Below are 14,838 nucleotides of genomic sequence, written 5' to 3' on the forward strand. Positions count from 1 at the left end.
TATATAAGTGTAGAAGGGCAAACTTTTTAGTTTACCCCGATAAGTTACTGCGTAAAAATCAAAGTATTTTTCACAAAGAAAAATCTTCTATTTACCAGTAACTTGTCGTATTTAACAATTTTGCCTATCAAAAAAATTATCAAGAAATAATACTTATCTTTTACGTTTCGGAGGCCAAAATCTGCCTACATCTTCAGAAAGGGATAAAAAATTTGAATATATTCGTAGTTATTTGATAGCTTATTTCTTTACTTCTTCGACAGATGTCAAAGAAGTTTTGAAATATGAAATTATGTCAATGTTGTTGATTGACAACTGAAACTTTCGATGTAATACAAGGTACTCTCCGATATCAGTTTGTTGCCATTTCGCCACTATCCAAAGTTTTCTTCAGATTGGTAGCCAAATACGGTCTATTTCTAAGGAGCTATTCGAGATACAATTCTCTCCAGACATGAGAATATAAGCTGATTCTTTTAGCTTACGTTTCTTAGAATGAGGCTCATTGGTAATCTTTCTTGTCCTATTCCATTCCTCCCGATGTTCACCGTCTGATTTTAAAATGTGTTCTGATGATTTTGATCCTTTCAAATGTCTATTTTTTATATAATTTCGATGTTCATTCTCACGCACTTTCAGTGGTCTTGAGGTTTCACCAATGTAACTTTTACCACAAGAACAAGGTATTTTATAAATACAATTTTTTGTTTTTTCTTCAGTGTTGTTGGGTTTTGTATGTGTGAGTATAGATCTCAGTGTATTTTTTGTTCTGAAAGTAGTTCTAACATCATATATATTTCCAATTCGTCTTATTTTTTCAGATAGTCTTGGAATGTAAGGTATAACGTTAGTTGTAAAAGGTGTCGGTGGATGTTGAGTCGGTAATTGTTTAATTGGATGTTGTTGAATTTGTGAAGCTGTTTGTATGTTCGTTTGGTTTTTAATTGACTCTTTATTTTCTATTGAATTTATCGTTGAATTTATGAAAGAATCTGGATAAGCGTTATCTTTCAAAACAGATTTAATTAATGATATTTCTTAATTGAGATTTTCAGTTGAGTTGCATATCATTTCAGCTCTTTTGTAAAGGCAATTTATTATATCTTTTTTAACACTCGCATGATGATTTGATGTATAGTGGAGATATTTATTTGTATGTGTTTTCTTCCGATAAACATTTGTATCAAATTGATCTGATGACTTCTCCAACATTACATCAAGGAAAGGGAGTCGACCATCTTGTTCAATCTCTATTGTGAATTTTATTGTTGGCTCCCGCTCGTTGATATAATTAAAAAAAGTATTCAGGTCATCATTGTTTCTATTCCAAACAGCAAAAATATCGTCAACGTATCTCCACCAAACTTTCGGACCATTCTGATAAGTTTTAACAGAAGATTCTTCAAAATACTCCATATATATGTTACTCAAGATGGGAGATAAAGAGGAACCCATAGCCATGCCAAATTCTTGTTGATAGAAATCATCTCTATATTGAAAATAGGTTTTGTCTATACATAATTTTAAATAAAATACATAAAATCGAACGAAGTTGGATGTTAATTCTATATTGTCACCTTCCAGATTGTGCAAGGTAACAATCACCCAAAAAAGGTCGATAAAATAATGAAATAGTTTCATCACTTGTTGATATTGCTGAAAAAATACCTGTTCAGCACTGGAATTGAGTCTTGTTTCAGATATTTCAGAATCCTATTCAACTGTTTCCAGTGTTCGCTTCCGACATTACACAAAAATCTACCAGATATTTTTTACTAAGATACACCTGAATTTAAAAAAAAAAAATTGCAACATATATTTCTCCAAAGAAAAAATTTGTAGGCTAAACTTACCCGGGAACATTTTATTTGCAAAATATCGCTCAAATATAATTTTTGTTATTATTTTGTTATTAATTATTAGTAATCCGAACTTACTTTCACACCATAGTTTCAAAATTCAAAACAATCAATTATTTTGATTTCTCATATGAGGGCTCTTATATATGCGTTTAAAATTATCATTTAGAAGCCGGTATATTTTCGCATATTATATCTACATTATTTTCATGCTTCAGATATTCATCAATACATATATATTTTTTAAGGACAGAACACAAGCACTACAGAAAAATCGCTCTCAGAGCGGTGCCTGTGCGAAAGTAGCGATTCACATTGGATTTGAGTCGCTGGAGAATAAATCCATTTGAAAAAACGTTCTCAGGAAGTTTATTCCACATATACGCAGTTCTCCAGATGAAATTGTTCTCAAACAGTTCGAGGTGTACTGAGTTGAACCTCAAAACGATGAGCCGTCGCGTATATCTGATATGTACCGCTCTGGGTGGAATCAAATGTGTCAAGTCACTTGAACAACTCCCAAAGACAAATCTCCAACCTTTCTTCGATGTTCCAGGCTATCAAGGTTGCACGTGTTGTTGGCGTCTCCAATCAGGCGGATGGCTCTTTTCTGGATGGAATCCAGTAACTTCAGGGTATGTTTGGGGGCAAAGCTCCATACATGAGAACAATACTCCAAAGAAAATCTGATATGAGATTTATAAAGCATCAAAAGTTGCTGGGGTGTGTACAGTTTTCTGGATCGGAATAATGTTTCAAGCTTTTGAGAAGCAGCCTTTGCAATACCAGCGACATGATTGTGCCAAAACATATTGGTATCCATTTCAACCCCCAACAAACTTATCGCAGCAGAAAGCGGAATTTTCTGGCCTGACATTATTATATCCGTATCGGAGACATTTATTTCCTGAGAACAATACTCCAAAGAAAATCTGATATGAGATTTATAAAGCATCAAAAGTTGCTGGGGTGTGTACAGTTTTCTGGATCGGAATAATGTTTCAAGCTTTTGAGAAGCAGCCTTTGCAATACCAGCGACATGATTGTGCCAAAACATATTGGTATCCATTTCAACCCCCAACAAACTTATCGCAGCAGAAAGCGGAATTTTCTGGCCTGACATTATTATATCCGTATCGGAGACATTTATTTCCTTGGAAAACACACCGATGCCTGGGTTTTTGTGGCATTGAATCGAACCTGGTTACTTTCACCCTAAATCGAAATAACTTCTAGTTCCTCAGTAGGATATGCAACCTCCTGGAATCCAAATGGAATGACGAGACAAGTGTGTCGTCAGCAAAGCATATTGGATTCTTTTTTTTTTCCATTGATATATAATGAAAAGAGGGTTAGAGACAATATGGATTCCTCTGGAACACCAGCGTTGATGGAGAAAGTATTCGAGAGATATCCATCGAAGGTCACTTGCAGAGAACGTTCTTTCAGGAAGCTGAAGAGCCATACAGAAAAATTATCTGACAAACCATAGCATCAAAGTTTGGCAAGCGAATCCTCATGACACACTCGGTCAAAGGCCTTAGAATATCATGCGCAACAGCTATTGATTCTCCATATTTCTCGATTGCGTCATTCCAAATATGGGTGACATAACTGACATACGACAGAAGGTCGCCATATTTGTGATCGCTCGCTAGAGAAACTTGAATTTCATGGTATCAGAGGATCAGCTTTAAAATTGTTCCAGTCTTATCTCTCATCTAGAAAGCAGGCAATATACGTTAATGGTAATTTATTATATGAACGGTCTTTGAAACATGGAATACCTCAAGGATCCATCTTGAATCGCTCCTTTTTTGTAATATTTGTATATAAATGATATATTCTATTACCTTTCACCCAATACAGTAATCTGCTTTGCCGACGACTCCAAAATGTTACAATCAATTGCTGATATCTCACATCTTCTTGTAAATGACATTGAAACCGAAGACAAAGCAGAATACTGGTTTTTATCCGATAAACTTTATCTATATCTTCTAATACCAGGGTAACAATCAAAGCACAAGTTGAATTATTAGGTATAATCATAGATGAGTTGCTTCGATAAGAATCAATTATTGACCTTCTCTGTAAAAAACTCTCGATACAGTTGTTTCTACTTCGCCAGTTGAAAAAAGCATTGAGCCATAAAACACTTCTCACTGTCACCTTTCACATGGAATACCTCTTTGGGGTAAATCTACTTACGCGATCAGAGTTTTTCGCATGCAGAAAAAAGCCATCAGAATAATAGCTGGAGCTCCATTCGACGCACACTGTCAACCACTTTTTAAAAAATTGGGAGTAATATCTTTGGCCTGTATGTTGATTTTCTACTCACTGTTTACTACTCTCCAAACACTCAGATCATCATAATTATGAAACTAGAAATGCGGGACAACTCAGACAGCCAATATTTAAACTTGAAATGTCATTACGAAATTCTCTGGACATTGAATAATTAAACAAACTTCTATATGATGTGACTGAATTGGTTACCTTATACAAATTTTTTTCTATTCTGTACTTGATTTCATGCAAAGTATATATTCAGACTGAATAGCCTTAACTTTTTACAAAACTATTTTTATTTTTAAGATTTTTTTCCAATTCTTCATATGTTATCTATTTTGTAAATATTTTTTAAATTTAAATTTATTACTGCTTTTATATTGTTCACTATATTTGCAGACTGATTGGAACCAACTGTCCATGACTGGCACAAATGTATATTCATAATGTGATCAAATAAAATCTATCTATCTATTTACAAACTAATAAGCCTGATGACTATCAGAGCAAGACATTATTTGTCGTGGAGTTTCCTCCGGGCGAGAAGAATGTAGTTCGAAAAGAGGAGGAAAAGAGAATGAAATATCTCTTTGAATTCCACAGACTCTATCCCTACCAATCTGTCACAATGGTGGTTTTGATTACTGGTGTCCTTGGTGGAATGGTGCCAACCCTACTCTCGAATCTCGGATCTACTGGCTTACTGCAGAAAGGTTGACATCTGAGCCGGTTAAATGAAAAAGGCTGACATTCTTGGCTCACTGCGCTTACTCGGGCACATGATTCTCGGAACCTACGATCATTTGCCCCACGGCGTGGGAGTGGTCACTGGTTGAGAATGCTGGCGCGTCCTCCCGAGTGCATTGGGGCTTCGGGAATAGGGATGGACCAAGGCAACCTTAGGAAAATAATAATAATAGTAATAATCCGGAGTATATTGAAACCATTATGAGAAACAAGAAGTGTCGAATTCATTGGAACTATTCATTTTCCACCCTCAGGCTCATACAAGGTAAGGTAGGCATCTTGTATGGACAAATGCAGAGAGCTGTCATTTTTGGCTCATTGTGTCTGCCTTTGGCAAAATTTTTTTGGACCCAATGATTCTTTACCTCACGGAGTAGGGATTGGTCATCAGTTAAAAATGCTAGCGCACCCTCCCGACTGTATTTGAGCTTCAAAGTCAAGGCCCGAACAGCTTACCATTCGGCATAAAAATAGCAGTAGTAGTAATTATCAAAATGATAAAAATAACAATAATGATAATCATAACTAAAATTGAAATTACGGTAGTGACGAGACACCGATATTGGCCTGCGCTCCAGGAGATATTGATCCGTTGTGGGAAATGCGAAAGTAAATAGGCTGCAAGAGTTCTAGATCAAAACCCCATGTATTTTCTTATGGAGGTTCATTCTGCAATTTTTGGTTCCTTTCAAGGTCACGCGTACGGCAGAGTCCAATCAGAGCGCTCCAAATTGTCACGTGACCCAGATGCATCGTCGCGAGTACACCACACTGGCGCCACCTATGAGTCACTAGCTGAACTATCTGTTGGTTGAAGAAGGACACTGTGAACACTAATCCTAGCGCCACCTATGAGTCACAAGCTGAACTATCTATTGGTTGAAGAAGAACACTGTAAACACTAGACATATGGGTGTTGTCATGCGACGCAGTATGCGCAGTTGCCGGTTTTATGATGTCTGTCAATACGGATCGGTGTCTGTGCAACTGTCAAATGTCAATGAGGGTGCAGGACGGTGTCTGTGAGGGGGAAACGTGTGACGTCATCGACGCAGGATGGAACGAGTATAGTAGCGATTTAAGCGTGGAACTCCGCCCCTCGGCCCCCTCGGTACTTCACCTAACCTATCGGCCCCCTTGGTACTCCACCTAACCTATCAGCTCCCTCGGCCCCCTTCAGTCACGTGATTTTAATTAAAAAAAGCTTATAGTTATGAGATTCGAACCTGGGTCGTCCGCGCCGTAGACATTGTCCTTAGCCTCTACACCATCGTAAGATATTGAAGTTAACTGCGAATGTTGGGTATTTACAGCGTTAGTTTTGTCGGGACCGAAATTGACTCATTCATTATACTTGACAGCATTTTTATTTTTGATTTCCATAGAATGTAATTGTCATTATCATATTGAAGATAGGAAAATATACTTAGATTTGGGAAATAATTAATATTTCATGTAAAGAGGTGCATGTGTGTGTAAGAGCGAGAGGCGCGTGTGACGTAATCGATGCACAAATTTACGTGGCTTTGCGTATATTGAGAGATTCATTTGAATAATTTATCGTACAGAATTGTTTCATGTCCTGTTATCAGTAACCGCACAAAAATAGGCGCTCGATTCATCGATACAAAAGTATATGGAAACACCAAAGTTATAGAACACACAGAGTCATCTATGAGTCACTAGCTGAACTATCTATTGGTTGAAGAAGGACACTAGACTCATAAGACGGCATCTGTCAAATGTCAATACATGCCAGCATGGCAGGTTCGGCGTTGCCAGTTGTACAATAAATCAATGGTTATGGAGTAATGTAGCGTTGCCGGTTTTGGAATTAATCGTGAACGACTCGATGAAAATTGGAAGCGTGAAAGTGATATATTAATAATAATGAATCAGATTTAAGAAAAAATATGACAATCTGCGATCCGTCATTGTATACGGGGTGTCTCAAAATACATCATTGAAAACAAACATGACGTCGAAGTGTACAGGGTGCGTCAAAATATACCATTTAAGAAAAAACATGTCGGTTCAACAGAAGTCTAGCACGTTGTTTTCCGTGCGTTTTCGATCGTTTTTCGTGCGTTTACGATCGTTTTTCGTGCGTTTTCGACCGTTTTCCGTGCGTTCATTCGTTATCGTTTCATCGTTATTGTCGTAACGGTTTTTCGTGTTTCAATATGGCAGTCATTTATCATTCAACGCGTTTCGCTAATCAAGTTGGCATCATCAGGAAATGACTAACGTCCATGCTTTGTCATATGAAGATTCATTTTGCGAATTTTCGTGCGTTTACGATCGTTTTTCGTGCGTTTTCGATCGTTTTTCGTGCGTTTTCGACCGTTTTCCGTACGTTCATTCGTTACCGTTTCATCGTTATTGTCGTAACGGTTTTTCGTGTTTCAATAAGACAGTCATTTATCATTTAACGCGTTTCGCTAACCAAGTTAGCATCATCAGGAAATGATTAACCTCCATGCTTTGTCATATGAAGATTCATTTTGCGAATTTTCAGACTCTTGAACGGAACCTTGTGGAACACCCAACCTAACTTCTGTTACAGAGTAGTGTCGGTCAGCCAATCAGAATGGAGAAATCAAATATCGCTCGATTGATTGTGCTAGATGAAATTGAACTGGAGAATGAGGGTCGAATAATAATAATAATAGTGATAAAACATTAAAAGCTTGAAAGTGACGTAGTCAGCGTGATAGGTGCTGGCGTGTGTGATAATGAATGAGTTATTACGAAGAATAATAGCGCAACTGTCAGAAGGGCACTGAGTTGTATATTTACTAATAATGATCGGATCGTCGCATACGGCATGTCAAATGAAAGGATAAGAAATGGAGAATTCGTCGACAGAGAAAAAACAAATATGGCGTAATGAATATAATATCCAACGCCTAATGTGAAATAACATAGGAAGAATTGCAAATCCAACAAAAATCACTGAAAAACTTGTAATTAAAAATTGTTGGGTTATGAACAACTATAAGTTTATTCCAATTGCAGAAGCTTGATTCAAAACGCAGAATTTATTGACAAAAAAATTAAAAAAATCATTGGATACTGAAACATGTGATATATTTGGATTCCTTAGGGTGAGAAGGTTTCGAATCCATCAAAAAACGACCACTTCCGGTTTCCACTTCCGGTCCTCCGATTTCGATGATTTCAACATCAAAGGATTCGTTTAGATGTCATGAAACATAATTAATCATTTGTCGAAGCCAAAAGGGCCTTATAACCTATTTTCATTATACTAGCAGCAACGGACCGATGTGGGTACTCATTTTAAATGATTTCATTTGTAGATTATGAAAAGTATAATATTGAGCATCTAATGTGAAATAGCATAGAAAGAATTGTACATTTAAAGAAAATCATTAAACATATTTGAAATTAAAAGTTGTTGGGTTATGAACAACTACGAGTGTAATGTAATTGCAAAAGTTTTATTCAAAACACATGATTTGTTGACAAAAAAATCAAATAATCATCGTATACTGAAACATATGGTATTTTTGGATTCCTTAGGGTGAGAAGGTTTCGAATCCGTCAAAAACAGGTCACTTCCGGTTTTCACTTCCGGTCGTCCGATTCCGATGATTTTGACATCAATGGATTCCTTTAGATGTCAAAAAACATAGTTAATCATTTTACGAAGCCAAAAGGACCTCATAACCTATTTTCGCTATACTAGTCGCAACAGGTCGATGTGGGTACTCATTTCAAATGATTTAATGTGTAGACAATGAAAAATATAATATCGAGCGCCTAATGTGAAACAGCATAGGAAGAATTGCAAAGAGAATCATTGAAAAAACTTCGGATCGCCACGTACATCATGTCAAATGAAAGAAGAAAAATTGCAGAATTCATCTATTAAGAAGAAATAAATATGGTGCAACATGTCAGAAGGGCACTAACCCACATCTTCATTAATGATAACTGAATCTCAACGTGCAGCAAATCAAATGAAAGGAAAACGAATGCAGAATTCATCAACAGAGAAAAAAAAACCGAGACGATGCCAAGAGGGCACAAAGTTGTATCTTCACTAATAATAGTCGCATCATCACATGTAGCACTTCAAATAAAATGGGGAAAAAAAAGCAGAATTCATGTGTTTGTTGCGCTATTCAAATCCAAGGTGACATGGATCAATGTTAACGCTGAATATGCATATAACAAAGACTCTTTGATTTTCTTTTGTTTCATTTCAGAATATGTCATCACTAATTTTTATATTCAAACCCAAAGTGACATTGATCACTGTCAATGTCGAATCTACATCCGGAGATATGCAGTTCTCAAAGCGACGAAACAAAGGCTCTTTGTTTCATTTTAAAATATGTCATCACTTATTTTACTATAAATACGTCATGCATGGCGAAATGAGTTAGTTGCATCCGTTGAAAGTGATACCAGTGACAAGTGCACCGATTCTATTTGAAAGTAAGTGTTTTAGATTTGACTCTTTCCTCAGATGAATTTATTCAAATGTAATTTAATTGAAAATTGGTGGGAATTGTTGAATCATTTGATTTCCAAAATTTTTTTCGATATATATATATATATATATATGTTGGATGATTTCAGTCAAATGTTTTACATGTCGTGGTTTGTTTGAGATAGTATTCGCATATATTGTGAATCAAAACATAAAGCTTTCATTTTTTATTTTTCACAGATGGATTTACAAAAGTTGAATGCAAGTTCGATCGTGATAGGAAGAATTGCAAAGAGAATCATTGAAAAAACTTCGGATCGCCACGTACATCATGTCAAATGAAAGAAGAAAAATTGCAGAATTCATCTATTAAGAAGAAATAAATATGGTGCAACATGTCAGAAGGGCACTAACCCACATCTTCATTAATGATAACTGAATCTCAACGTGCAGCAAATCAAATGAAAGGAAAACGAATGCAGAATTCATCAACAGAGAAAAAAAAACCGAGACGATGCCAAGAGGGCACAAAGTTGTATCTTCACTAATAATAGTCGCATCATCACATGTAGCACTTCAAATAAAATGGGGAAAAAAAAGCAGAATTCATGTGTTTGTTGCGCTATTCAAATCCAAGGTGACATGGATCAATGTTAACGCTGAATATGCATATAACAAAGACTCTTTGATTTTCTTTTGTTTCATTTCAGAATATGTCATCACTAATTTTTATATTCAAACCCAAAGTGACATTGATCACTGTCAATGTCGAATCTACATCCGGAGATATGCAGTTCTCAAAGCGACGAAACAAAGGCTCTTTGTTTCATTTTAAAATATGTCATCACTTATTTTACTATAAATACGTCATGCATGGCGAAATGAGTTAGTTGCATCCGTTGAAAGTGATACCAGTGACAAGTGCACCGATTCTATTTGAAAGTAAGTGTTTTAGATTTGACTCTTTCCTCAGATGAATTTATTCAAATGTAATTTAATTGAAAATTGGTGGGAATTGTTGAATCATTTGATTTCCAAAATTTTTTTCGATATATATATATATATATATGTTGGATGATTTCAGTCAAATGTTTTACATGTCGTGGTTTGTTTGAGATAGTATTCGCATATATTGTGAATCAAAACATAAAGCTTTCATTTTTTATTTTTCACAGATGGATTTACAAAAGTTGAATGCAAGTTCGATCGTGAAGAGAAAGCCAAGTATCAAAGTAGTAGATTTGCCTGTGGAGATGCCGCAGAGGATATTCACTGCCAAAATCGTGAAAGGAAAATTTGGTGAGGCGGTCTTGTTAGATTTGGGAGATAAAGTATCATTTCTGCCCCACCGAGTGACGGAGGCGTATCGTCCTCACTTAGAAGAATTTTCATCAGGAAAATACGCTATTGTGTTCAAAGGGTTGATGGACATTGGGAAACCGAATCTTGTCGTTTCATTTGAGATTGTACAAAATTAAGGTTAGTACTGTTTCCAATTTTTTCTTTGTTTTATAGGCAAAGAGTTTTTGGGTGTATACAATATTTTTTATTCGAGTCAAAAATTCTCACTCACAGATATGATCCGCATAAAGTAGTGTTTCCATACAATATATTTCCTTCACTTAGTACGTGCAGAATATGTGTTTTAAATTCATTATTTTGAATGACACTTGATTTTTTTATTTTCATTATATGTGTAGCAATTACTTCATGGAAGACATTACCCTCTCTGTTGTCAAAAAATTTTGTTTAGTGTATGTTTTTATTAAAAAATCGAATTTATTTCAGTGTATGTTTTTATTGAAAAATCGAATTTATTTCAGAATAATACATCAACGTGTGCAGTATCAGTCAGAGTCATCTCAACAACAACATTCAAAACCGTCATAGCAACCTTTCCAGAACGAGTTTCAAATCTAAGCAGTTTCCATTTTTTTCAATCTATAGAGGCTTGAATTTGTCGATATTCAGTGATTTGTTGGACAAACTGTGTCTATTCAATATATACACAACCGTAATGAATTTGGAAGACTTTGAAGATTCATCGTGGTGTGTTCCAAAATTCAAGAAAAACACGCCGTTCTGTATGGGTCATTTCAAAGGAAATTTGTTCAGCTGCAGTCTCAATAACGTTGATAATTTATATAAATGGCTTTATAATATACTACCAAAATAAATACAATACATATCACACACATCTTTTTTTGAAAATGAAAACTTATCTTATACAGGGAAAGTTGTCAAAAATGTGCAATAACAAAAAATTATATACCAGATTTTATAGAGATGAAGAAACATCATATTGAAAGATACTAAGTTGACAAAAACAGGACATTTTAGAAATAAAGGAAATAAGTTTGTCTGTTATTTTAAATTCTGATTCGTTGGGTCGATATAACAAAAAGTGGCATTTTATATCATGAATTTTATTCAGGACACTATTATAGATTATTGACATTTGTCATTAAATTTCAAGTGTGATATTTGGAAATTCATTTCGTATTGTAGTTTTTTCGAAATTCCCTTTCAAAATAGCATCCTTTGATATAGATACCGGACGAGTTCATTATGTGTAGATAACCTGAATTTCATTTTTATGACAATGTCGTTTGGTGTGATCACGAGTCCATTATAACAGGGAGTGAAATGAATTCTCAGACATATGAATATAACAAAGTAACGATACAGACAAATATGAAAAATCGTTATGAAATAATTCAAAGCCATGAATCGAAATACATGAATTGCTTCGATATTCTGAAACAAAAACACTCAGTATTTACAATTCCATTCATTATTCCAACTATCTTCAAAATGCACATCAAGCATTTTGTCGTAGTACGGTGACCGGAGCAAAGTTACAACTTCAGCATATGAATGTTTATAAATAGTGAGGTAGGTCAAGATCTTCAACAGGTATTACGAAATTCATTCGGTGTTCATTGATCACGAAACGGTTCGTAAGCTTTCGGAATACAATGCAAATAATTTTCTTTATGACTATTCGTTCGATATTAAATATTATTACCTCAAAATATATCGAAATCATAACACGTTTGCGATTCATTTTTTCAGTTACACTTGAAAAGTGAGTTTCAGTTTGCAGAAATAATAGCCCACACATGTTGGAAATTTTGCCATAGTGTGGTGAAAATCGTATTGAAAATTCTACGAAATATAAGCGCATACATACAGAGTGAATCAATATTTGAAATACGTCGTTTGGAACCCCCCATAATCCTTCTCTATCGAATTTTGGCAGAAATAATGCTGAGTCGTATTGTAGAGTTAACGTTCGAAATTGGGGAAAGTGAAGTATTCAACAGTTTTGCGTGCTACGGTTATGCGTGCGTTTTCGAACAGTTTACGTGCCTTTATTCGTTATCGTTTCGTCGTTATTGTTGTTTTTTTTTCCTATTTCAATATGACAGTCATTTAACACTTAACGCGTTTCGTTTACCAAGTGAGCATCATCAGGAGATGACTAAAGTCCACGCTTTGTCGTATGAAGGTTCGTTTTGCGAATTTTCAGACTCCTGAACCGAACCTTGAGGAACAATCAGCCTAACTTCTGGTACAGAGTGGTGTCGTAAGCCAATCAGACTGGAGAAATCAAATATCAGTAGAATGATGGTTTTAGATGAAATTGAACTGAGGAATGTGGGTCGAATAATAATAATAATAATAGTGATAAAACATTAAAACTCAACTTGTGTTACAGAGTGGTGTCGGTCAGCCAATCAGAATGGAGGAATCAAATATCGGTCTACTAATAGTGTTAGATGATATTGAACTGGGGAATGTGGGTCGAAAAATAATAATAATAATGATAAAATGTTAAAACTTTGAAAGTGACGTAGTCAGCGTAGGAGGTGGTGGCGTGGTAGAAAATGTGTGAGGATTTGTGGAAATGAATGAGTTATTAGAAAAAAAAAATGGAGCAACTGTCAGAAGGGCACTAAGTTGTATATTCGCTGATAATAATCGAATCTTCGCTTACAGCACGTCAAATGAAAGGACAAAAAATCCAGAATTCATTGACGAGAGAATACAAAGATGGCGCAACATGTCAGAAAGACATTAAGTCACAATTTCACTCATGATATTTGGATCTTAACGTGCAGCACATCAAATGAAAGAGAAACGAATGCAAAATGTTATCGACAAAGAAAAAAACAAAGACAACGTAACATGTCAGAAGGGCAATGAGCCGTATTTTCGTTAATAATGATTTGTTCTCAACGTACAGCACATCAAATGAAATGGAAACGAATGCAGAATTCATCGACAGAGAAAAAACAAAGATGGCGCAACATGTCAGAAGTGCACTAACCTGCTTCTTCGTTAATAAAAGTCGCCTCGTCACGTGCAGCATATCAAAGAAAAAACAAAAGAGGCAACCAAAAGGGCACTGAACCATATTTTCGTCAATCATAGTCGGATCGTCGCATTTGACATGATTCATTCACTCAAAACTGAAATATTTAGAAGATACCAAAGGAGATCTCACGGTGACTATAAGTTCTGGTATGCTTTGTTAGGTATCGAATGATGCGTGCAATTTCGTTAATTCCAGCGACATGATTATTCCAAGACATATTGGTGTCCATTTGAACCTCAAAAAACTTATCGAAGCAGAAGGTGGAACCCCAAAAAATAGGAGATATAGTACACCAAGTCAGTGACGAGCGGCATTTTTCTGCCGAAAAATTTTTGAATTTCTTCAAATTTTCCAAATATCTGTAACAGAAAGACAAAACTCAGTTGCGGAACGCTTCTATCTACTAAAGTTAAGTATGTGTCTGTAGTGGGTAACGAAGGTTTCCATAAATTCACTGGTTGCGCCCTCTGGAGGATGTTTGTTGCGATACATCATAGGTGACAATATTTATTGTTTATCATTTCGAATCCGTTGAATACAAGGGGTTTGGAAATAGAAAAAAACAACGTTTTAACGCTTTGTAGACGTGTTTGATGCTCTATGAGCAACACCCGTTATCCATATTTTCATTATTATCCCGATTGTATGACCACCAAACATTCAATATTATCGGGATTGAAGGGAGCTGATAGGTTAGGTGGAGTACCAAGGTGGCCGATAGGTTAGGTGGAGTACCAAGGGGGCACGCTGGATGGAACGAGTATCGTAGCGATTTAAGCGTGGAACTCCGCCCCTCGGCCCCCTTGGTACTCCACCTAACCTATCGGCCACCTTGGTACTCCACCTAACCTATCAGCTCCCTTCAATCCCGATAATATTGAATGTTTGGTGGTCATACAATCGGGATAATAATGAAAATATGGATAACGGGTGTTGCTCATAGAGCATCAAACACGTCTACAAAGCGTTAAAACGTTGTTTTTTTCTATTTCCAAACCCCTTGTATTCAACGGATTCGAAATGATAAACAATAAATATTGTCACCTATGATGTATCGCAACAAACATCCTCCAGAGGGCGCAACCAGTGAATTTATG

At 35.8% G+C, this 14,838-nt stretch overlaps 1 protein-coding gene and 1 long non-coding RNA gene across 4 annotated transcripts in view; both read left to right on the top strand.

Moving 5' to 3' along the window:
• Positions 1-14,838, top strand: part of sprt (PDZ domain-containing protein sprite) — a 214,592-nt gene that overhangs the window by 67,841 nt on the left and 131,913 nt on the right. The gene's annotated exons all lie outside the window — the stretch shown is intronic.
• Positions 9,745-11,702, top strand: LOC141480376 (uncharacterized). The gene is made up of 3 exons (XR_012464302.1): positions 9,745-10,302; positions 10,536-10,839; positions 11,184-11,702. It is a non-coding gene; the product is annotated as an uncharacterized lncRNA (long non-coding RNA).

This window comes from Leptinotarsa decemlineata, unplaced genomic scaffold (genome assembly GCF_025532065.1).
Source record: "Leptinotarsa decemlineata unplaced genomic scaffold, Ldec_3_MD MMD2_P_RNA_scaffold_7, whole genome shotgun sequence".
Lineage (NCBI taxonomy): Eukaryota > Metazoa > Arthropoda > Insecta > Coleoptera > Chrysomelidae > Leptinotarsa > Leptinotarsa decemlineata.